The sequence below is a fragment of the Arachis ipaensis genome, chromosome B08 (genome assembly GCF_000816755.2).
Source record: "Arachis ipaensis cultivar K30076 chromosome B08, Araip1.1, whole genome shotgun sequence".
NCBI lineage: Eukaryota > Viridiplantae > Streptophyta > Magnoliopsida > Fabales > Fabaceae > Arachis > Arachis ipaensis.
The window spans coordinates 70,241,276-70,268,146 of NC_029792.2; the positions used below are offsets into that span (position 1 = coordinate 70,241,276).

Consider the following 26,871-nt stretch of genomic DNA (forward strand, 5'->3'; position numbering starts at 1 on the left):
AAGTAAGGCTTAGTATGTGTAGAAATAAAGGTTTAAACCTCTGACAACACACACGATCAATAATAACAAATATTCTCTCTCTTTATACTGAATACTTCTCTCTCTCTTTATATGCATTATATATAATATTAGTAATATATATATATATATATATATATATATATATATATTGAGCTAATTATATTAATATTAGAGTCTTCTATTTATACATCTTTATTTTATATTTGGTATATCTTTTATTTATTTTACAACACGTTATCAGCACGAGACTCTGATCAAATTTTTAGGAAGACTCAGGTAACAAATTTTCATTGTGTCGAAGCTCTCTCATCTTGAATTCAATGATCTTGATATATCTGAAAATAATTATTTATCATGGATACTAGATGCTGAAATCCATCTTGATTCAATGGATCTTGGAGATACCATTAAGCCTGAAAATAATGCATCCCAGAAGGATAAAGCCAAAGCCATGATTTTTCTTCGTCGTCATCTTAACGAAGGATTGAAAAATGAATATCTCACATTAAAAGATCCTCCAAATCTTTGGAAAGACCTTGAAGAAAGGTATAATCATAAAAAAATGGTGATACTTCCTCAAGCCCGATACGAGTGGACGCACTTGCGTCTGCAGGATTTTAAATCCATAAATGAATATAATTCTGCAATGTTTCGAATCACCTCACGAATGAAATTATGTGGGGAAAAGATAAATGATCATGATATGTTGCAGAAAACTTTCTCAACCTTCCATGCTTCGAATGTGCTCCTGCAGCAGCAGTATCGAGAAAAAAGGTTTAAAAAATATTCTGAGTTAATTTCTTGCCTTCTTGTTGCTGAACACAACAATGAATTACTCTTAAAGAATCATGAAGCGCGCCCAACTAGCGCCGCCCCATTTCCTGAAGTAAATGCCGCAAATTACCCCAGAAGAGGTAAATGGCAAGGTTTTAATAACAAGAAAAATTATGGAAGGAAAATGAATTATATTCAAAAGAGAGGATCTCACCAGAAGTGGGATAAAGAAAGAAATTCTGGACAAAATAAATCAACAGAGGATAAGTGTTTTCGTTGTGGTGAAAAGGGCCATTGGTCACGTACCTGTTGTACCCCAAGGCAGCTAGTCGATCTTTACCAGGCATCTTTGAAAAATGATGACAAAGGAAAGGAAACAAATTTTGTTTCAAATGAAGCTTAAAATTTCACCACTCATTATGATGTATCTGATTTCTTTGAGGACCCTGAAGGAAATATTGGTCATTTGATCAATGATGGAATAGTTTAATATGTAAAATTGTTAAGTATCCATGTAAATAAATAATGTAACGAACTTATTGTTAAGTTTTATTTTCTGTGTATTTAAGTTTCAAATATGATGTATTTAAAACTCGGTTTGCGGATTGTCATTTTGATGAATCAAAATTTCCAACATTAGGGGGAGAGAATAAGCTTCCTGAAAAGGAACTTAATTGGAATGCATCATCCTTGATGCATTTAGATCCTCGATCAGGGCAATGTGAACTAGAAGTTCAAAAGATTATACATTTGCAAAGAATAGCAAATGAATTGCTTGATGCATTTTCCGATACAAAGAGGATAACCAAATCCTATATACCAGCGGAAAATGCCCTAATTCGAATTGATGTCCTAGTAGGACAACTAGCCACTGAAGCAAATTTACGCCAGAAGCGTGGCAGGCCTGTCAGTTCCGAAGACAAAAATTCTCGAAAAAGAAAAGAGGTAAATACGATTCCTGTTGAAAAAGACATAGTAAAGACACCTGCAGTTGTCCAAAATTCTGATATAGTTTTAACGACAGAAGACGTTCAGGTACCTGAAAATTGTGAAAATGACGAGATCTCGATAAATTATGTCTTTACAGGAGAGAAATGGGACCGAAATAAGACAATTGTCAATGAAATATTTGCATATAATGGGTCATTAAATATCATGCATGAAATTAAGGATCTTGAGCCAAGATCAGTCGAAGAATGTCGACAAAGGAATGATTGGCCAAAATGGAAAGAAGCCATGAAGGCTGAATTAGACTCACTTGCAAAACGTGAAGTCTTTGGACCTATAGTCCGTACACCAGAAGATGTAAAACTTGTTGGATACTGATGGGTATTTGTGAGAAAATGAAATGAGAAAAATGAAGTTGTGCGCTACAAAGCCCGACTTGTGGCACAAGGTTTTTCACAAAGGCCCGGTATAGATTATGAAGAAACATATTCCCCTGTAGTGGATGCGATAACATTGTGTTATTTGGTCAGTTTATCTGCATATCATAAACTGCATATGCATTTATTGGATGTGGTAACAGCCTATTTATACGGCTCATTAGATCGGGATATCTATATGAAAGTCCCTGAAGGACTAAAGATATCTAAACCATCCAATGAATATTCATAGGGGTTATACTCAGTCAAATTGCAAAGATCTTTATATGGTCTAAAGCAATCTGGACGAATGTAGTATAATCGTCTTACTGAGTATCTGGCCAAAAATGAATTCAAGAATGATGATATCTGTCCATGTGTTTTCATAAAGAAATCTGCATCTGGATTCATTATAATTGCTGTGTACGTTGATGATTTAAATATAATTGGGACTCCTGAAGAGATTCTAACAATTATAAAAACTCTAAAAGAAGAGTTTGAGATGAAAGATCTTGTAAAGACTAAGTTTTGTCTCGGTTTGCAGATCGAGCATATAAAAAGTGGGATCTTTATTCATCAAACAACATACACAGAAAAGATCTTAAAGAGATTTTATATGGATAAGTCACATCCATTAAGTACCCCAATGATCGTAAGATCTTTGGATATGGAGAAGGATCAATTCCGTCCTAAAGAAGAAAATGAAGATATCATTGGTCCTAAAGTACCATATCTTAGTGCCATTGGAGCACTAATGTATCTTGCTAATAATACACGACCTGATATATCATTTGCTGTGAATTTACTAGCAAGATATAGTTCCTCTCCAATCAGAAGACATTGGAGTGAAATCAAACAAATCTTTCGATATCTTCATGGAACGGTTGATATGGGGTTGTTTTATCCATATGGATCCAAGTCACAACTAGTTGGCTATGCAGATGCTGGATACTTGTCTGATCCACATAAAGGGAGATCTCAAACAAGATACTTGTTTACATATGGTGGAATGGCTATATCTTGGAGGTCCACGAAACAGACAATTGCTGCAACATCTTCTAATCATGCCGAAATACTAGCGATTCATGAAGCAAGTCGCAAGTGTTTTTGGCTCAAGAGTTTGATCCAATATATTCTGTCATCATGTAGACTGATTGATCATAAGATAGCTCCAACTATCCTGTTTGAAGATAATACAACATGCATTGCTCAACTTAAAGGCGGATACATCAAAGGTGATAGAACAAAGCATATTTCTCCCAAATTCTTCTTCACTCAAGATCTTTAAAATCAAGGGACAATTGATATCCAACAGATCCGCTCAAGTGATAATCTAGCAGATTTATTTACAAAGTCACTCCCAAAATCCTCCTTTGAAAGATTGGTACATGAGATTGGGATGCGCCGATTTCGAGACATCAAATGATGTCGACAAGAGGGGGAGACTGTACTCTTTTTCCCTTGGTCAGGTTTTTTTCCATTGGGTTTTTCTTGACAAAGTTTTTAATGAGGCAGTCCCCATTACAAAGGATATTGTACTCTTTTTCCTTCACTAAAGTTTTTTTTCCACTGGGTTTTTCTTTAGTATGATTTTAATGAGGCATATTCCTAAATAGCCATCCAAGGGAGAGTATTGTGATAAGTATGAATGGATGGATGTCCATTTAATATATTGTGACTTTCTTCACAATATTGTGGGGGCCAACTTTTTCAAGATTGAAGGAATCAATCTTCAAGACAGATGCAAATAAATGAACTTTGAAAAAGTAAGACTTAGTATGTGTATAAACAGAGGTTTAAACATCTGACAACACATACAATCAATAATAACAAATATTCTCTCTCTTTATACTTAATACTTCTCTCTCTTTATATACATTATATATAATATTAGTAATATATATATATGAATTATTGTTATTAAACTTTCTCTTTCTCCCCCTTCTAGTGAAACTCAATGCTCTCACCCTCCCCTCTAACTGAAGCAAAGTTCAAGTTTGGTACCAAACCAAAACCCTAGGTTCCTCTTTCGCTTCTTCCTCCTTACCCTCTTGTAGATCGGCACGTTGTCCCCATCCTCCGTCTTCATATTCTCGGCGCCATCGTCAACTCGTCATCTTCTCTCCATCGTCTGGTCGGCGTCTTCTGTCAATCAACGGTTGGTCGGCGTCGTCTTCGAAGGTCAGTGGCTCAATGCTCGCTTGTTCTTCACTTGTTCAGTTTTTGTTCTTTTTTTCTTTTATACTCTGTTTTTGTGATTTCTGGATTGACTTCAGCGAATGCATGTCTTGCTGCCGTGAGCCCAAGGACTGCGAGCTCGTCCGTGAGGACTACCTCGGGTGCCTCCATCACTCCAAAGAGGTCTTCCTTCTTTCTTTCGTATTATTATTGCTGTTGTTCTGTTTCGTTCTTCATTGCCTCCTTCTTTCCTCTTTCATTCTCCAAACCCCTAATTCCCAATTACTCTATTCAACTCCACTTTCATTCGTTCTGCGCTTTCAGATCTTAAGGCCTTTATAGTATAGCGTTGTTGTTATATGTTATCTTCATGTTTTGGTCATTTTGTTAAGTAGCGATTTCATAAACCACCAACGCAGGTACTACGGGGCACAAAATCAGAGCATGCCCGATAAATTATGCCAAGCATGCTCGAACAGTGTTATTCTTTTACCACCATATAATATTTTTTTGCCACTAAATTTTGGTAGATTTTCTTTCGGCAAATTCTTTTTGCTGTAAAGTATTTTTCTAAATTATCACCCAGTTTCTATTAGTCATTGGATAATTCTTCTATCTATTAGTTAGTAGCCAATAACTGACACAAAAAACTTAGCTTGCGTTCAAAATACAATAGTTTTGTAACAACAACTAAACTATATACTTTATATCCTATGCTATGATGAACTCCTCCTTCTACTTGATTTATCACCCCTAACGGCTTCTCAACCTTGTGGTTATTCAATGAAACCTCCCAAATGTGTTCAAAAGGTTTAAGGATGTGGATGGAAATTTCAATGGAAAACTTGCCACAGAAGTTGAGGGACTCTTAAGCTTATTATGAAGCTTCACATCTTAGGATTCATGGAGAAGACATATTAGATGAAGCTCTTATATTCACTTCGATTCACCTTAAATCCATTACTCTTATGAACGTTATTTTGTTTTATTTTATTTTTGGGTAAAATATACTTTTTGTCCTTGAACTTTGGCAAAAGTTTCAAAAGCATCCTTAAGTTTTATTTTGTTTCAATTTTGTCCTAAAAGTTTTCGATTTGCATCAAATATACCCCCAATGGCTAAATTTTCAAAAAATTTAAGACCAATCTAACAATAATGCATGAAAATGATGCTTGATTTGCTTGTGTTGAGGGTTGTTCTTATGAGATTGTTATTGAATTGATCTTAAATTTTTTGAAAAATTACCCGTCAAGGGTATATTTGATGCAAATTGAAAACTTCTGGGACAAAATTGAAACAAAATAAAACTTAGGGGTATTTTTGAAACTTTTATCAAACTTCAGGGACAAAAAATATACTTTACCCTTTATTTTTCAATTTGATGATATCTTTGATCTTTGTTGCCTATGTTGGTGTTTGTTGATGGCCTGGAGTTTTGAGCCGTTTGTTAGATGAGTTTAGATTTTGATAAAATTTGATAATTGTTATGTTTTGAGAAGGTTTGGTTCAGTGATTAGGTTGAACTTAATTGTAGAAGAGGTCTTGCTACTTAGTTGTAAGAGATGTACAATATTAACTTATTAAATGATTAGAATTGCATTTTGTTTGAATAATGTTGACTTATTGAATAGTATTCACCGATTGGAATTGCATTTTGCTATAGATGGTGATGATTTTCTTGTGGAATGATTAAGTTTGTATTAGACTACAAGTATGTATTAGGGTGTTTAGTTGTCGAACTACTCTCCGTCGGCAGATCCGCAGTTCTGGCATTACACTAAGATTAAGTGATTGTGAGTCCCTGTTCCCACTTCTCTAATTTTTCTGTTAAGTTTCTTGCCTTCTTCTTCACCCAATTAATTAATTTGCCAAATTTTGCTATAATTTTAATAATAAAGTTGATTTAGGTTTTGAATTTTTGATAACTTAAATTAATTTTCTGTTTCACTGTTGTAATTATAAGGTTGATTTAGGTGTAGCTGTTGTTGTGATTGTTGCTGGTGTTGTTGCCAGTTTGCTGTGATCGAAGGGAAATTGGGATTCTTTTCTGATTTTGTTTAATTGTCATGGTGATAATTAGGAAAATGAAAAAGAGAGCAGTACCTACGCAGTACCTATTGTTTTGTCTAATTAGTTGTGTATAGTACTTATTGTTCTGCCAATAATTTTTAGGTTTTTTTTATTGTTTGTCGCTGTAGGTTCTGTAATGAACTTGAAAAGACAAGTGGCTATTTTATTGTTGATAATAACGGTTACTATTGTCTTATATATGGGTTTTTTGTATTACTAAAAGAAATATAGACAAATTTACGAGGATATTATTCAACTATATTGGAGACTAAGAAATGTTTTAAGTTCGACTAGAGAGCAAGACAATTTCAGTAAGTATTTAAGCTTTATATCTTAAAAATTTGATTCTTTATATTTATCCTATCTCTTACACTCTTAAATTTTTCAGACAATTGTTGAGCACTCATTATATGTACTTCTATTGAAGCATTGCATTATATAGGGGCATAGCGGATTCTTCTCTCTTTGCAGGATTTAGTGAATTGTATGGTCAAGAAGAAAAATGACAAAATAGATGAATTTTCAATAGAAGATATATTCGTTGGATAAACGAAAACTGCATGGTGTTCGAAGAAGAAGATTGTAGTTTTCCAAGGTAAAATGAGATCATTTTACCTTACAAAAAGACTACAATCTTCTTCGAACACCATGCAGTTCTTGCTTATCAAACGGAATGTATCTTCAATTGAAAATCCATCCATCTTGTCATCTTTCATCTTGACCGTGCAATTCACTAAATCTTGTGGAGAGAGAGAAGAAGTTACTCTGCCCCTTCATGTTGATATGGTGCAATGTTTCAATAGAAGTACATGCAATAAATAAATGCACAGTAGTTGTCTGAAAATTTAAAAAAGTAAGGGATATGATAAAAATAAATAATCAAATTTGTAAGATATAAAACCTAAATAGTTATTGAAATTGTCTTGTTCTCTAGTCGGATTTAAAATATTTCTTAGTCTCCAATCTAGTTGAATAATATCCTCATAAACTTGCTTACATTTCTTCCAGTAGTACAGAAAAACCTTGTATAGGACAATAGTAACCGTTATTGTCAACAATAGAATAACTACTTGTCTTTTCAAATCCATAACAGAACCTACGGCGACAAACAATAATCATCTAAGCAATTAAACAACAATAGACTCTAAGGTACTGTTCTCTTTTATTTTCCTAATTATCATCTAAGCAATTAAACAACAATAGACTCTAAGGTACTGTTCTCTTTTATTTTCCTAATTATCATCTAAGCAATTAAACAACAATGAACCATATTGGATTGTCCATTGTCGAAAACTCTTACGGACAATCCTGGCCATCCAAGGCCTTTGGAAGGATCAGTAGGAGGAAGCTGATGATTACCTTAGGTTTCGCACCAAGATGTATTAGAGATCCTAACGAAGGTATCCGCTACTACATTTTATATATTTAGTAATGTTTGTCTCTTAACATTTGTTAAAATGTTAGCAATGTAGATAAAATTATATTTTAGAAAACATTTATAATAAAACTATAGTTAATTTTCTTAAAAAGTTGAAAGAACTGTTTCCTATTCCTATTCTTGAACACACTAAGGGTTCATACTCTCCCCAAAACCCTCTCACGAACCATTGCGTGTTTTCTCACTCGGTGCTTCCAATCGGTTCTCACAATCATTGTTTCCTTTGAAATCAAGAATCAGAAAACCATTCTCCATCATAATCTGTTCCTCTCTTTGGATCGTGATTTATTCTACTTCGAACCTTTCTCAATCTCAATCTAGTTCTAGGGTTTGATTATTCTCTATTCTGATTGTTTCATTTTCGTTTCATGCTTGTTCCGATTTCTTTTTAATTTTGTTCCAAAAAGTTACTTGCAGAAGAAGAGTAGCATTATTCTAATCTGATCGTAGTGTGCGTGAGTGATTGAATTGAAACTGCAATGAGAAGGGGAAAATCTTAATGATCAAAGATAAAGGAATCATAATCTTAAATTGTTTGAGCTGTTAATTGAAGTGTAATTAATGCAGAAGAAAATTCTACTAAAACTTCATGCCACATACACATACCTCTTCCTAAGATTTTGTTTTGGCATTTGAATTAGGTGAAGCTGCAGCTTTATTTTTGCCCTTTCTATGATTGAAGGTGTTGAAGCAGGGCTACGACTGCTTGAACTAAGATATTGAGGTGTGCTTTGAACACCAACATCTCTTGTCATTCCTTCTTTTTTCTTCTTTGCATAAAAATATTAGATTCAGAGTTGAATTAAGCAACTTCTTAAAAATAGGATACTAGGAGAATGCAGAAGAAAATTCATTCATGATTATTGAATAATTAGGCATTAGTTATTTGATTAGTCTATAGAAATGAAGTGAAGTTTAATTGCTTATAGTGATTGCTTATAGTCTTTTAATATTTCAATTATGTTATATAATTGACTATGTTTTCTATATTGTTCTGTTTTAAGGGGAAGAGAATTCCGGTCCTTTGAAGAATAAGATTACACAAGAGGCTATAGCGGACATTTTACGATGATTTAGTCACTACCGAGGCAGTTGGGACATTGCGAATTGCCATTATTGGGTTGTAAGTTCTGTTACTATTTTTCTGTTTACTATGTTCTTAAATGGCTGCTTCATTATGTTCTTCATGCCGATCGAACAATGACAAATAGAGAAGTTCTAAATGAATAATCTATTCCGTTTATTTTATCTAGTTAAAATGATAAAATGAAGACTAGTAGTGCTTAATTTATCTTATTTTTTTAATTAAATGAAAACATTTTTTTATCATTAGAATGCCGACGTTCCTTGGGATGTGTTCCAAACGGCCTTCTATAGGAAGTATTCTCTTGAGTCTGCAAGGGAAGCAAAGGAGATGGAACTTATGTAGCTGAAGCAAGGTTCCTTGTCTGTGGCAGACTACACAAGCAAATTCGAGGAGCTTTGTAGGTTTTCTAGGGTGTGTTAGGGTGCCCCGGAGACCTACGAGAGCTGGAAGTGTATCAAGTACCAGAGGGGCTTGAAGGATAGCATTATGACTTCTGTGGCTCCTATGGAGATCCGTGTTTTCTCTGAGTTGGTGAACAAGGCGAAAGAGATAGAAGAATATGCAAAGACGGTAGCTTCATCCAAGGAAACTCACGGAGGAAGCTCTAGTCAGGGACGTGGCAAGTATTTCCCTCCGAGGGGTCAGAGTTTCAAGAGAGGAGGATATGCGTCTCAAGGACAATGAGGCTTCAGAAAGAACACTCAGAATCAGTTTCACTATGCCAAAGGGAGAGAAAATCAGAGTAAGATTTCTTCGGATTTGACTTGTGTGCGTTGTGGGCGTTTTCATCCATACGACTCTTGTAAGATTGGTTTAGGTGGTTGCTTCAACTATGGGTTGTCTGGCCACATTGTAAGGGATTGCACTCGCGGGAAGAACCCGAATGCGGGTCAGAGTCAGCACCAGGGGCGAGTATTTGCTGTGAATGCCAAGGATGCTTCTAAGACGGATCCTTTGATGAGAGGTATATGTTTAATTGGCGATAAAACCTTAATTGCATTGTATGATACTGGAGCTTCGCATTCGTTTATTTCATTTGCTAAAGTTGAGGAACTAGGCTTGAAAGTATCAGAATTAGCATTTGAATTGCATGTACATACTCCACATCAGACGGTTATGACTAGGCCAGGATGTAGGCAAGTTGGTTTCAAGCTTGAGGGTAGAGATTTTGTGCATGACTTGATTTGCTTACCAATGGTTGGGTTGGAGATGATTTTGGGGTTTAATTGGTTGTCGAAGAAACGAGTTTTGTTGGATTGCTTTGAGCGGTCAATTCAGTTTATGCCGGAAGGAGAAAAGGGAGCAGTGATAGCTGGGGGTTACTACCTGAACTTGGTAATGGTGCACTATAGTGGGGAAGAGTGTCAGGGTTCTATTCTGTTGGCTGCAAATACATTAGGTGATAATTAGGAACTAGATCAAATTCCGGTAGTTAGAGACTTCCGGAGGTGTTCCCGAAAAATATTCCTGAATTTCCACCTCAGAGGGAAATTGAATTTGCGATTGAATTGGTGCTAGGAGCCGGACTAGTGTTGATTGCGCCGTATCGAATGGCTCTGATAGAGCTGGCAGAATTAAAAACTCAGTTGGAAGAGCTTCTGAACAAGAGGTTCATTCGACCGAGTGTATCTCCGTGGGGAGTGCCAGTTTTACTGGTGAAGAAGAAGGATGGAGGAATACGACTGTGTGTGGATTACCGACAGTTGAACAAAGTGACTGTGAAGAACAAGTACCCGCTGCTAAAGATAGATGACTTGATGGATCAATTGCAAGGAGCTGGAGTGTTTTCCAATATCAATTTGAGATCCGGTTACCATCAGATAAGGGTGAAGGAGGATGATATCCCTAAGACTGCGTTCAGGACGCGCTATGGACACTACAAGTTTGCGGTGATGTCCTTTGGATTAACGAATGCACCTGCTGCTTTCATGGATTACATGAACAGAGTATTTCGTCCTTTTTTGGATAAATTCGTGGTGGTTTTTATAGACGACATCTTAGTTTATTCTAAGATGGCAAATGAGCATGAGGAACACTTGAGGATTGTGTTGCAAATCTTAAAGGAGCAAAAATTGTATGCAAAGTTGTCGAAGTGTTGTTTTGGAAGGAGGAAGTGAAGTTCTTGGGTCACGTGGTGAGTAAAGGAGGTATAGTCGTAGATCCTTCGAAGATAGAAACGGTGATGGAATGGGAAAGACCAATGACGGTGACGGAATTTAAGAGCTTCTTAGGATTAGCCGGATATTACTGGAGATTTATTGAAGGATTTTCCCGTATAGCACTGCCGATGACTAAGTTGACAAGGAAGGAAGTGCCTTTTGTGTGGACGCCAGAGTGTGAAGAAAGTTTTCAAACTTTGAAGTAGAAGTTAACTTCAGCACCTGTTTTTATTTTACCGGAACCGCATGAACTGTTTGAAGTATATTGTGATGCTTCTTTGAAGGGTTTGGGTTGCGTGCTGATGCAACACCAGAACGTTGTAGCTTACGTATCGTGTCAGCTGAGACCGCATGAGGTAAATTACCCAACTCATGACCTGGAATTAGCGGTGATTGTGTTTGCCATGAAGATTTGGAGACACCACTTGTATGGAGTGAGGTTTATCGTCTTTTCTGATCATAAGAGTCTCAAATACATCTTTGATCAGAAAGAGCTCAATATGCGTCAGAGGAGGTGGATGGAACTTTTAAAGGATTATGATTTTAAACTAAGTTATCACCTTGGAAAGGCGAATGTGGTAGCAGATGCATTGAGTCGAAAGTCCTTAACAATAGCTTGGATGAGAATTAAGGAAGAGGAGTTAGTGGATAAGTTTGTGGATCTTAAATTGGATATTGGTGAAGTTTCCGTAAGAGCTTGTTTGAATCAGTTGCATATCTCGAGTACATTTAAAACAGAGATTCAGAGGGCTCAGTAGGATGAGCAAAAGCTTCAGCAACTATTTCAACCAGTTGGTGAGAAGAGGCTTGGAGAACTCACCAAAGATGATGAAGGGTTATGGAGATATAAGGGAAGAATTTGTATACTGGATGTCGGGAGTTTGAGGCGAGATTTGTTATCAGAAGCTCACAACAGTGGGTTTTCTATTTATCCCGGAAGTACAAAGATGTATAAGATGTTCTGGTGGCCTGGGATGAAAGGTGATGTAGCTACAGTGGTATCCAAGTACCCGATGTGTCAGAAGGTGAAGATAGAGCATCAAAAACCGTCGGGAATGCTACAGCCACTTGAGATTCCTCAGTGGAAATGGGAAGGAATTGCTATGGACTTTGTGACCGGTTTACCAAGGACTAGATTGGCATTTGATGCGGTTTGGGTGATCGTGGATCGCTTAACCAAATTCGCTCATTTTCTGCCTATTCGAGTGAACTGTTCTATGGAAGAGTTGGCGAGATTGTACATCAAGGAGATAGTAAGGTTGCATGGTATGTCATCGAGTATAGTGTCAGACCGTGATCCCCGATTCACGTCAAGATTTTGGGGAGCTTTCCAAAATGCTTTCAGTACGAAACTATGTCCCGGTACTGCGTATCATCCACAAAGTGATGGACAGTCGAAAAGGATTATTCAGACATTAGAAGATATGCTGAGGGCGTGTGTATTGGATCAACCTGGAAGTTTGGACCGTTACATGTCATTGGTGGAGTTTGCGTACAATAATAGTTTTCATGCGAGCATTGAGATGGTTGCGTATGAAGCCTTGTATGGATGGAAGTGCCAATCTCCACTTTGTTGGTATGAAACCGGTGAAGCAAGTGTTTTGGGTCCTGATTTGGTAGCAGAGACTGCTGAGAACATTAAGAAGATTCGTGCAAGGATCTTGACTGCCCAGAGCCGATAGAAAAGTTATGCGGATCAGAGAAGGAAACCGTTAGAATTTGAAGTGGGAGAACACGTGTTTCTAAGGGTTACACCGATAACTGGGATTGGAAGAGCGATCAAAACCAAGAAGTTGAATCCAAGGTTCATTGGACCGTTTGAGATTCTGGGGCGATTCGAGCCAGTGGCGTATCAGGTAGCCTTGCCACCTCACTTGTCTAACTTGCATGACGTATTCCACGTGTCACAACTCCGTAAGTACACGTCGGATGCAGCTTATGTGTTATAGCCTGAGTCTGTCGAGTTGAGAGAGAACCTGACATTTCAAGTAACACCGGTGCGTATCGACGACACTAGTGTAAAGAAGCTGCGAGGAAAAGAAGTTCAGTTGGTTAAAGTAGCTTGGGAGCGAGCAGGAGTCGAAGAGCATACTTGGGAATTGGAGTACGAGATGCAGAAAGATTACCCCGAGCTATTCTCAGGTAATCACTAAATTTTGAGGGTAAAATTTCTTATTCGGTAGGGAGAATGTAAGAACCGCTACAAATTAATTGTCTAATTAGTTAATTAACATTGCCCAAATTAGGTTCCAAAAATTTAGAGTGAGAATTTGACGATTTAAATATGATTTTTGGACTCAGTAGGTTTTTCTGAGTTAGAAAATATATTTTCTGCAAAAAATCGAGAAAAACTGCGAACCGGCAGTTGAACCGGTCAGACCGGTTCAAGTTTTCCCGGTACTGCGCAAGAAAAAGTGAAAACAGTCAAAAACTTTAGGAAAGTATTAGAAATGAAAAACCGGACGTTAATTTTAAATGTTTGGCCCAAAATTAGGCTGAACGGGCTAAAAACGCTAACGGGTTGGACCGGGCCCAAGTTGGGCCCAAGCCTAACATATATATACCCTCATTAAAGACCCATTTCAGCACAACACTCACTTAAACACCACACACTTAGCTAAAAAGAAAAGAGGGAAGAGGAAGAAGAAAACACTATTCATCACCATCTTCACAAGCTCATATCTTGAGCTACGGAGCTCCGATCGCTGCACCATTTGCAGCTACGCGTTCCTTCCGAAGAGCTCTACGAAACTCACCCAAGAAACTGGTAAGAAAACTACGAATCCTTCTCAGTCCTTCTCTTCAAAAATTTGAAAATTTAGGACTTTTGATTAAATGAGTTTTTGTGATTTTGAGTGTTTAAGTGCACTCTAGCCCTTGATTGACGTTGATTTTGGCTTCCAAAACTGTTGGAATCGGTAAGAGGTCTTGAACTCTTGTGAAATTTTAATTATGATAAGCCCTAGGTTGATGAGTTATGATTTATGCGTTTTATAGCTTGATTATTGTGAGTTTGGAAGCTATTGGAGCTTTTGGTGCCTGTTGGAGTGGAATTGGAGGCTTGCTTGTGATTGAAAGCATAGATTGTGCTCAATTTTGGGTTTTAGATATATTGAAAATCGGCCAAGGTATGGTTTCGGTTTTCTCTATGTAGTATATAATATTCATGGACACTTAGGCTAGTGACCTATAGGATAGGTTTGATTTGATGTGGTTGTTGATGATGGTTGGTTGATGATGTATGATGAATTGAATTTGTTAATGTTGATAAGTAATGATGTGGAGGTATGATGTTTGATGAATTTGAATGAATATATATTGTTGACTATTGATATAAAGCCTTAATAAGGTTGATAATGAGAATTTATAGTGATGGAATGATGATTGGTAAATGTGTTGATGGAGGATTAATTTTAATGTTATCTATAATTGATGTTGATGATTGAGAATGGTGAAATGTGATGGAAAATTGTATAAATGGTGAATTGTGACCCAAGAAAGTAGATTGTGCTGTAAATGAAAGTTTGGTATTGATTTAGTTGGATATGGCTTCAGAATTTCGGAAAATGAAGTACTTGTGAAATTTGGTAAAAAGGAATTTTGGTGAGCTTTATCTGATTATAACTCATGCCTCAGTTTTCAAAATTTGTTGCAATTTGTATAGAATTAAAGTCCATTGAAAACTCTTCAAAATGATATAAAGTTTGTAAAATTTGGACTTTTGTAGAGGAAGTTATGATCATTCAAAGTTTGGTGTCAAAATTTGAAATTCTGCAAAGATGAAGAATTGTGATTTCTGGTATGTGCGTACACACAGCCTTGTGCGCACGCATACCCCTGTGAAAATTTAAACATGTGCGCACGCACAGCCCTGTGCGTACGCACACGCAGGGGAAGGCTTTCTGTTTAGAGCGCTAGCACAGCTTGTGCGCGCACATAACCAATGAAGAATTACAATCTGTGCGCACGCACAGCCTTGTGCGCACGCACACGTTGGGAAAGGCAATCTGTTGGGGGGCGCTAGAACAGCTTGTGCGAGCGAACAGAATTATGAAAATTTGTACCTGTGCGTACGCACACCCTTATGCGTACACACATGTTTAAAAAATTTTTTGGGCGTGCGTGCACGCCCTGTTTCTCAAACTTAAACTTTGTTTTCAACTATTTCACCTTCCCCACAAGATTGTAAGCTTCTGTGACACCATTTTAAGACTTTTGGGCTTAATTTTTGGTATGAGATCATGGAAAAGAACCTAAGAGATTTAGTTGACGTTATTTTGAAAAATTAGTAAACGGTGGCTTAACTTTCGGGTGTACTGAGGATGGTTTGATGGCATACGAAGGTAGATTGGTATATGAAATGAGAACTGATGAACTGTTGAATTCGGAATAGAAATGTAAATTAACAGTAGTTGAGATGATTCGAGGACTCGGAATGGAAATGTTGATTTGACAGTGGTTGAGACGAGTCGAGGACTCGAATGTGCAATGATGAATCATTAATGTATCGAAAATATTTTCTGAAAAACCACTGAACTACTGTTTTATATTGAGATTGATGAGACGCTATGCGCCCGGCAGGGACGGTGGTTAATCCCGCCTGTCGAGGTAGCGGCGGCGGCGCAAGAACGGTGGTTAATCCCGCTTACGTTGTGATGTGAGGTCTGTGGCAAGAGTATCCCGCTCGCATCCCTTCGGATCAATAGAGTGTGCAGGCACAAAATCCTGGATGGTGATCCGAGCACCTTATCTCGGGGATTCCCAATGATGATTCCGAAGGGCGACATCTCCATGGAGGTGTGTCGGGTTGGTAGTTGAACCGACAATGTGATATCACAGCCAATAGGATAGGCATTGATCATGTGCATCTTCTATCTGTTTGTTTGCTTTGCCGGCTTGTAATTGTTTGCCTATTTGTATAACATGTCTATTTGCCTACTTGAATTATTTGCTATATATGCCTATACTTGTGTTTTACTTGCATTTCAATTAATTGTACTTTCTATTGGGATTGAGGAGGTTCAGAAGGCGGTGGCGATGGGATCACATGGAGGATAGGTTAGTGAAGGCTGTGGGACAGCGGAGATCTGTTAGACTAGAAAATCCTCTAAGTTAGATTACCCTTTTAATATGTTAAGGTTTTATATATGCGTTACTGTTTTAGTTATTCCTTAAGCTTGAATCTTGTGATGGATATGAAGTCTAGGATTGCCTTTGGCGTCCAGGGGTCTTATATCTTACATCACTGGGCACTGTTACCATACTGAGAACCTCCGGTTCTCGTACCATATTCTGTTGTGTTTTTCAGATGCAGGTTGCAACCTACCTCGGTGAGTTGTTTGGATGGTGACAGAAGTGGAGGATCATGATACTTTTGGACTCTTTTTGATTATTCTGTCTATATATCTCTCATTTTTGTATTTTGTTTTGCCTAGAGGCTTGTATTGAGAGAGAAAAACTTTTATAAATTATTTTTAAATTTCAGGTTCTGTTTTGTCTGTATATATGTCTAGCCAGCTTAAGCTCCGCGAGCCGTGGCTAGATTCTTATGATATTAAACTCTTATCTTTTGTTATATTATATCTATATCTTGTGCCTTAAGGTAGTAGTTCCGTTAGTACGTTTTGCGCTTTTCAATTCCTGTTTTTGAGCTATATCCTTTATCGGGTTTCTAGATTATATTAATTCTTTCTATATCGTATATGTATGAGCTTAGAACTGTCGTAACATTTGATTAACCTTTGCTTTACGACGCGAGGTAAGGCTTAGGCTAATTAGGGTGTTAGATTTCACCTTCCCAACAAGCTTGTAAACTTCTGTGACACCTATTTAAGACTTTTTGGCTTGTTTTTGGATGTTAAAACATAGAGAAGGTCTTGGGTGAAATTATTTAGTAATTCTTTGAAAAGTTAAAGAATGGAGGTTTAGGTTTCTAGTGTGCTGTGGATGGGTTTGGTTAAGTGAGAAGGAAGAATAGTATATTGGTAATTAATGATAAGGGATTGTGAAAGTGGTGAACTGATGAGTTTGGAATGGAATTTAAAAATTGGCAGTGGTTGAGGTAAGTCTGGGACTCAAAATGGAATGATGGATCCATGATATATTGAAAAATGATTTCTGAAAACCATTGAATCACTGTTTTATACTGAGATTGTTGAGACGCTATGCGCCTGGCAGGGACAGTTTGGTTGGATCTCGCCTGTCGAGGTAGCGGCGGCAGCGTAAAGGCGGTGGTTCGTCCCGCTTACATTGAGATGTGAGGTCTGTGGCAATAATATCCCGCTCGCATTCCTTCAGATCACTAGAGTGTGCAGGCACAAAATCCTGGACGGTGTTCCGAACGCCATATCTCGAGGGTTCCCATTATGATTCCGAAGGTCGACATCTCCATGGAGATGTGTCGGTTTGGCAATTGAACCGACAATGTGATATCACAGCCAATAGGGCAGACATTCATCATGTACATTTTCTATGTGGTTGCTTGCTTTGTCTACTTTCATACTATGCCTACTTGTATAACATGCCTAATTGCTTCTTGATTTACTTACTATACTTGATTATTTCTTGTGTATTACTTGTATGTAATTATTTGTGCTTTCTACTAGGATTGAGGAGGCTCGGTAAGCGGTGGCGATGGGATCGTATGGCGGTTAGGCTGGTGAAGGCTGTGGGACAGTGGTGATCTGATAGTTAGAAATCCCTTAAGTTAGTTTACCCCTATTTATAAAGGTTTTGAAGTTATGGTTTTAATTTTAGTATGCTTTAAGTTAAATCTTATGATGGATATGAAGCTCTAGGATTGCCTCTGGTATCCCGGGGTCTTATATCTTACATTATTGGACACTGTGACTGATGGTGGCGGAAATTGGCGAGTTAAGAATTGTTATAAGATATGCGTTGCAAGTATAGTTCTCAACCAACCAGAAATCTGCTTATCAATTTAAAAGGGGTGTCACAGAAATTAAAATTAAAATACTGGGAGTATGAATCCCAGGTCGTCTCCCAACGAGTTGCAGGAAAGTGTGCTATTTTATTAATCAGATGGTTTTCAAAAAGATTTGAGTTGAATGACAGGAAATTAAATCAGAGAATTAATGTAATTTAAATAAAAGCCTTGACTGGGAGTAGATTAGTTGGAAGCCCTATTCTTGTTGTAGTACTTTCAAGATTAATTAATAATTGGGGTTGTTCTGTTTAGTTATCCCTTACTAGGTAAGGGGAAAGTCTAACAAGTTGGAATGCTGTTTCTATTCACAAGTCCCAATCCGCTTACTTGGAAGGACTGGTGTTAGTGACTAAAGAGCAAACCAATAATAAATCCAATTACAATTTCTCCCTTGAGCACTCCAACTCAAGGGTTCCCTTCAATCAACTCCCCATCAAGTTAGGGGAACTACTCGCTCATTGTGAATGTGGAATTCATAACATAGGAAAGGGAATTAAAGGAAGACATGATAAATAAGACTCAAAGGAATTAATTAAAAATAAAAATAACTCTTGTATTGATAAATTCTAAAATAATCCAACAGTAAGATTGAAATAAATTAAAGGACATGGAAGAGTAAAGCCAAGTAAAAAAACGAACTAGAATGACGAAGTCTTGATGAGGTAATAACTCTTCTCAATATCCCAATGCAAAAAGCAATTAAAAATCCTAACAACTATGAATGTGTAGAGAGAAAACCTAGAGGAGAGGAAAACTAGATCTGAAAAACTAAAACTATCTAGAATGAATATTGTTTCGGTTTCTGCATGTTCTCCGGCTCTAGTCTGCTTTTCTGGGCCGAAAATTGGGTCAAAATAGGGCCCGAAATCGTCCCCAGCGATTCTGCAAATTATGCAGATCGCGCACGTCACACGATCGTGTCATTCGTGCGGACGCGTCATTCGGCGTTTTGCTTCTCCACGCGGACGCGTCGTCCACGCCTCCGCGTCACTTATGCTATTCCAATCCGCGCGGTCGCGTGAGCCATGCGGCCGCGTCACTTCTCGCTGGTCATCTCCTTAATTTCTTGTGTTCCTTCCATTTTTGCAAGCTTCCTTTCCAATCTCCAACTCATTCGTGCCCTATAAAGCCTGAAACACTTAACACACAGATCACGGCATCGAATGGAATAAAGGAGAATTAAAATACATAATTAAAAGTCTCTAGGAAGCAAGTTTTCAATCGTGTAATGATTTTAGGAAGGAAATATAAATGCATGCTAATTATATGAATAAATGGGTAAAGATCATGATAAAACGACACAATTAAACACATTATAAACCATAAAATAGTGGTTTATCAACCTCCCCACACTTAAACATTAGCATATCCTCATGCTTAGTTGAAGGAGATAAAATAAATGAGTAGGAACATGTGAAACTCATGCAATGCAATGCAACCTATATATGTAAATGCAACTATATGATTCTTGTCCACTTGATCAAAAGTAAATAAGCTCTTCAAAACAATTACAAATCAAATTCCACTAATTCAATTCTTATACAGTAAGAACAGCTAAAAATGCAAGAAAATAGCTCATGAAAGCGGGGAACATAGAATTTTAAGCATTGAACCCTCACTGAAGATGTATGTACACTCTAGTTTCTCTAGTGTATAGGGTAATTACTCTATTCTTCTCTAATCATGCTTTCTAATTTTCGTTCTTCTCCTAACCAATCAACAACATTTAATATACCAATGCAAACATCATGAGGTCTTTTCAAGGTTGTAATGGGGCCAAGGTAAAGGTAAGGATGTATATATGGCTAAGTAAGCTTATAAATTGAATCTTTATTTAACCCAAGCTTTCACCTAACCTCTATGTATATTCTATATAACTTTAGAATGCATACCCAGCTACCCAGAAATTCCCTTCATATTCCATACTCATGTTTCAACTTTTTATTTTAATTTTATCATACATGCATTGATCTTTGAATTCTTAACTCAGCATTGGGGTAATTTTGTCCCCTTATTTATTTATTGAATATTTTTGGATTTTTTTTTCTTTCATAAACATAAGAATAAACATAGCTTATCAATGCACATAGATTTTTAATTCTTATAGTTTCACATGAGTAGGTATCATTATATTATCATGACACATTCCCTTATTATCTTTTGTTCCCACAATTTCCCATACTTAAATAACACACACAATTCTATCTTAAGCTAACCAAAGATTCAATTTGGGATATATAATTGTTTTTCCGCTTAAGGCTAGTAATGTGGTAAAATATAGAACAAATGGGATTTAAAGGCTCAAAGTGGCTAAAAAAGGTAATTGAAAGGGGTAGGCTTAATTTGGATAAGTGGGCTAAACAAATAATGGCCTCAATCATATGCAAACATATAAATATAATAAACATTGGACATATAGGATGAGACAAAATATAGATTACAATTATAGAGAAGTAAACACACATGAATAAAACAATTATGGTTAAATAATGTAACCATTCATAAAGGCTCAAATCTCACAGGTTGTGTGTTCTTTAGCTCAAAAATTATGTTCCAAATACAACTTCAAGCAAATTTAACATAGAAGTTTTGATTAAAATTAGTGAAATTTTGTTCCAAAGATAGGGTCTTAGAAGAAACTTATTGCCTTTTCAATCAAGCAGAACATGCTTGCAACTAACCTATTACTATGCAATTTATCCTATTCTACAAAAGAAAAATCTAGCTAAATATCCTAATTTATTGATGTTTAGGGAAGGGAAATTACCTCCGGAAGTCAGGTACTGACCGACCCCCCCACACTTAAGGCTTTGCACCATCCTCGGTGCCATCTGTCAGGAACAAAGGTTGGTTGGTATCAGTATCTCCATCATCGAGGCCATCATGGCTCCCTGTGCTGGTAAAGGAAGTGGAGTCCGGGGTGTCTGAGTCCTTGAATTTTTCCAAAATTAGCTCCTTGAGGTATGTGAATCGGCGCTTGTTACGGCGCTCTCTCATCTTAGCTTTCTGTTCCTGCCGATCCAACCTTGCAAGTATCTGCTAGAGCAGGTGGTCTGTAGTAGGTGCTTGTGGTATTGAAGAAGGAATATCTTTAACTGGTTCAGTAGACTGGCTAGTAGTGGCTGCTGGAAGTCTAAGGTACTTCCCGTTAGGGACATACTGATCATTCCGGGGAAGCATGACTTTGGTGTCCCCAGCTCTGTAGGAGACTCCGGCTGCTGAGGCAAGATCTGAGACCAAGGCGGGAAAAGGTAAGTTGCTCGCAATTTGTACGTGTCCCATGGCATTCCGGATATGTCTAGGTAGATTCAGAGGTTAGTCTTTAAGGATGCACCATAGAAGAACGGCCATGTCCGCAGTGAAGGAGGATTCGTGAGTACTCGGAAAGACGTAATGGGACATGATCTGTGCCCATACGCGAGCCTCCAAGGTAAGTGCTGAAGCCGAAATTCCCTTAGGGCGGGTACGATGGTATCCGTAGATCCAACGGCTGCTAGGTAGTGCGATCACTCTAAGAACGCTGTCCCAGTCAAATTGGTACAGCTGGCGCTTGAGTGCGGCTTCTTGAAAGGCATCCAATCCTTCTGGAACAGGGGGAAGACCTAGAGCTTTTTGAATGGCCTCTTCCGTAATGGGGTCTTGCTTTTGACGGACGTAGACAGACTGCAGGGTTGGTAGGTGAAAGTTGGAGTAGAAATCGACTACCCAAGAAAGATTGACCTGCCTTGACTGTCTCTGTAGGAAATCCCATTGTCTTCGTGCAATCTGCGGTTCAACAAATGTAGCAATATGGTTTGGGAGGAGAAGAAGGTATTCGTTATTTTAACTCCTTTCTGCCAGGATGGGGAACATCTGCTCACAGTAGCGATTGGGGAATCGCGCAGTGTCCTTTGCTGGGAAGGCTCTTTCTTTATCATCAACTTTTATAATCCTCTTAATTTTCTTTGTTGAGGGCTTAACCGCAGTTGAAGAGGGTTCTACCACTAATGCTCTTTTTGTTCCTCTTCTTGCTGGTTGTTTGGGAGTAGCTTTCTCCTTTCCTTTCCTGGTGGCCATCCTGAAAAAGAAAAGAGAAAGTAAATTAAATTCAAAGAGATAGAGCAAGGAAGAGGGCGGGAAAAGTGGTAATCATTGCATAATAAAGAAGAACGACGTTATGATAGTTAAAATTGTGTTGGTTAGGAATTTCTCTTATAGAAAGAAGAATTTCGTTGTAAGCATAGCTCCAAACCAACAAACAACTCTCACATCAAATTAAAATATGGTTTTGTCACATGTACAAACCCCAAATAAGAATTAACCGAAGTATTTAGACTCCAGGTCGTCTCACAAGGAATTGCAATGAAGTGATCAATTATTGGCTATGAAAATGCAAGGGGGTTTGATTTTTGATAATTGACAAGAAAAGTAAATAGCAAGAAAGTAAATAATAAGAACTAGTAAAATAAAGGAAAAGAACTCTTGGCTAGACATAGGTAATTGAGATCACTATCTTTGGCTACAAACCATATATTGATAATTATGAGAGGCAACCTATTAAGTCTACTTCCAAAGCCTTAAGTACGTAATATCTACTCCTAGGCTTGAAGTACGTCAAATAGGCTTGATCACATCAACCCAAAAGCCCCAACCTACCTACTAATTAGATTAGTAGTGGGTTGGCATCAATGAGTATCAAATTGATCACCAAGGGTTCTCAAATCACCAAATCATTGAGACCCAATGACTCAAGGTCACTCAATTCCCTTAGCCTAGGCCAAGAGTCAAGAAAACTACTCAAACTAGAGAAAGCATTCTATCAAACATCAAGAGTGCAAGAAAAGTAAACATCATGAAATGCAAGAATTAAAAGAACCAACAACTAACATAAGCAAGAAATCATAATAACAATCAAGATCAACATAAAAGAAATATGGAAACATAAAATTTGTATTAAAGGAAATTTAAGATCCAACAAGGTTCAGCATCAGAAATGGGTTGGATTGGGCCCAAAATGAGCTGCAAAATCGCTGGGGGCGATTTCATTAAAGTGGACCCACGGGCAGAATCGGCGCGCACGCGTACATGGCGCGTGCGCGCCCCTGAGCGCGAAGCAACATATCACAAAATTTATATCATTTCGAAGCCCCGGATGTTAGCTTTCCAACACAACTGAAACCGCCTCATTTGGACCTCTGTAGCTCAAGTTATGGTCGTTTGAGTGCGAAGAGGTCAGGCTTGACAGCTTTACGGTTCCTTCATTTCTTCATGAGTTCTCCCACTTTGCATGCTTTTCTCCTCACTTCTTCCAACCAATACTTGCCTTATGAATCTGAAATCACTCAACAAATATATCAAGGCATCGAATGGAATTAAAGTGAATTAAAATCACCAATTTTAGGGCCTAAAAAGCATGTTTTCACATTTAAGCACAAATCAAGGGAGAATTGCAAAACCATGCTATTTCATTGAATAAATGTGAGAAAAGGTGATAAAATCCCCCAAAATAAGCACAAGATAAACCACAAAATCGGGGTTTATCAAATATCCCCACACTTAAGCCAAGCATGTCCTCATGCTAAGAATAAAGAAGGACAAGAAAGGGGTATGAACATTTATTCAATGAAAATAAAATATATGCACCTATCTATATGCATGAAACTAAATGCAATATGATTCTACCTACTTGGTTAAACGAAAATCAATCCCCAAGAACACATATGCACATGTAGGGCAGAGTAGTATGATGATTCATGAATCCTACCAATTTGAATATCAAAATAAAGTACAAATAGACTTGCAAGAAGAACGCTCATGAAAGCCGAGAACAAGGAATTGAGCATCGAACCCTCACCGGAAGTGTATCCGCTCTAGTCGCTCTAGTGTATAGGGTCGATCACTCAATTCTCTTCTAATCATGCTTTCCAAGATTTGTTTTTCTTCTAACAATCAACAATTATTCAATGCATGCATACATTCATCATGAGGACTTATTCATAGGTTGTAATGGGGCTAGGGTAAAGGTAAGGATGCATATGGTCAAGTGAGCTTGAAGTTTGTATCTTTGATTAGCCTAAGCTCTCACCTAACACATGTAACAACCTATACAATTCTAATATACAACCTAGCTACCTATGATTCCCACTTTTTCACATACTCATGCATTCCCTTTAATTCACCACACATATGCATTGATTTTTATTGAACTTTACTTTGGGGCATTTTTGTCCCCTTTTTATTTCTTTTTCTCTTTTTCTTTTTCTTCTTTTTTTTATATATATTTTTTATACATATATATATTTTCTTTTTTTTTTTAAAGTATATACAAACGTATCAATGCATATGGTTTTACATATAGTGTATGAGTATGTACTCAATTTCCAATATTTTTAACAAAAATAAAAGTTACACTTTTACCACAACCAATGTCCCAAGTTTTCCATACCCAAATGATACACACCCTCACTAGCCTAAGCTAATCAAAGATCCAAATTAAGGACATTTATTATTTTTTACTTAGGGGTAGTGATGTGCTAAAATTAAGAACAAAAGGGATTAAATAGGCTCAAATTTGGCTAACAATGGTTGATGAAAGGTAGGCTATTTGGGTAAGTGAGCTAAATGAAATGATGGCCTCAATCATATAAATGCATGTATACATGGAATAATGGATATAAAGAATCAAACAAATCAAAGATTATAATCATAGAAAGAGAATAATGCACACAAGAATGGAAATAAGCGGTTATAAGATGTAACTACACAATTGGGCTCAAACTCACATGCTTGTGCTCTTAGCTCAAAAACCATGTTCCAAAATAAATTCTTCAAGCAAGTTTAACAAGAAATTTTTTTTTTCAAATTGGTAGGGTGCCCTAAAAACAATTTTTCTTGGAAAAGAAATCATCACCCTAACCAAGTAGTTGTAACATAAAAAGAAGTGGTAAAATATGTACAATTTCTAACTAGCATGCAACCTATCATGCAATGCAACAACTAACTAACAAGGACAAAAATTAAGAATTTGGTGTTGAAAAAGAAAGTTGTTACCCATGGAGGTCGGTCGGACGACCTCCCCATACTTAGAAATTTGCACTGTCCTCGGTGCATGCAAAGAAGAGCAAGGTGGATGGGTTGCTACAATTGATGAGCTCCTTCAAAAGGTTGTGCGGATGAACTTGTTTGTTGCCCCATTTATAAGCTTTCTCATTCCTTTCCCTCTTAGTGGCCAACCTAAAAGGAAAGAAAAAGAAAGAAAATTATGCCTACAACAAAGATATCAAAGCAAATAGAACATAGGCGGGGGCTAATGCCAAATAAGAGTAAGGTTCTCACTACATGTTAGCTACGCATGTGAGTGAGGAAGCAATATAGGCAAAGGGCATATCAATTAATACTTGATGCAAGAGTAAAGTCAAGGCATGAAGAGCACTCAGAAGCATCAAGTTCGACTAGAAAGAGTGGGTCATGAAAGACATGTAAGCTCATATCAATGCACAAAGAATATAAGGATCATCAAAGGTTAAGCATTGAATTAAATATTTCATTACCCATCAATATCAAACAAGTCTAGAAGCACCAAGATTAACCAAGAAATTCTCAACAATTGAGTAAGAGAATTCAACACCATTATTAAAATAAGAAACTTAGAAAAGAAGATAAGAACAAGCTATAAAAACAAAATTAAAATGCAATAAATGAAAATAAGCAAATGTAATAAAAGAAAATGGAAGAAAAGAAAATTTTTTTTACCGGCGCGGACGCGTCATGCACGCTTCCGCGCCGATGCACAGTTTGGCTAAAGGATGCGTACGCGCCAGGTGCGCGCACACGTGAGTTGTAGGCACAGAATAGGCACAAACTGGGCATAACTCTCTGGAACATGTACCAGGAGGGCAGGTGACGCTATCGGCGCGCACGCGCGGGTGGTTTGTGCCTCAGGCATGGTGCTGGCGCAGTGTAGGCACAACTCTCGGGTCAATGTATGGAGGGGTGAATTTTTCAATCCATGCATCCGCGCACATGGCGCGCCCGCGTGGATGGTCGAAAATGCTTGAGGCGCGCATACGCGTGGGTTGGTGCTCTATTTTTTTTTCAAAATTTTTTCCAAGTTCTTGCACCAAACCAAGCATTCCAAACCTCCAAACAGCTACCCAAACACCTTAAAACCTTATTTAACATATTATTCTACTAAATAAACTCAACAAACAAAACAAAACATGAAATTAAACTAATTACCAATATGTACAAAAAAGGGAAAATAAAAAGATTTTACCATGGTGGGGTGTCTCCCACCTAGCACTTTTGTTTATTGTCCTTAAGTTGGACTTATGGGGAACTCCTCTTAAGGTGGCTTGTGCTTGAAGCTATCCTTGAACATCCACCAATGCTTGAGTCTCCAATAAGCTCCATTCTTCAATTTTAATATCTTCAAGTTTTGATGGAGTTCTTCACAAACCATGAGCTCCCAAATTTGATTCTCCTTGTGCGATCTGGGGTCCCATACTTTGTTTTGATACCCATCTTCAAATTGATCATCATGATTCCAATTTGGTGGCGTGACCTTAGAATTCTCAATTAAGCACCCAAACATTCTCCTAGACCCATGCAATTTGGTTCTACACCAACCATTGCTTTTCAACTTTGAGCATGCAACCATCATAAACTTAGAGTGATGTGTCCAACCACTACACAACTCTCTCCTACTCTTGACTCCACAAAGAGCTCTAAGTTGCCCATCCGTCTCAAGCAAACAATATTCAAGTGAGAAATTAAAGCTTAGGGATAAGAATTTTACCCACTTGAATGTTGTATTGGATGGTGATTTAGGAAGGGTGGTCTTAATGATCTTGCAA

General features: G+C 37.5%; 1 long non-coding RNA gene across 3 annotated transcripts in view; it reads left to right on the forward strand.

Moving 5' to 3' along the window:
• LOC107613123 overlaps positions 6,112-26,871 on the forward strand; it is a 49,356-nt gene continuing 28,596 nt past the window's right edge. The window contains exons 1-3 of one of the 3 annotated variants that reach the window (XR_002352578.1): positions 7,348-7,556; positions 7,619-7,807; positions 8,487-8,569. This is a non-coding gene — a long non-coding RNA (uncharacterized LOC107613123). Of the gene's footprint in view, positions 6,131-7,347; positions 7,808-8,486; positions 8,570-26,871 lie in introns of those variants that run through there. The other 2 variants (XR_002352579.1, XR_002352577.1) reach the window with 2 other exon arrangements.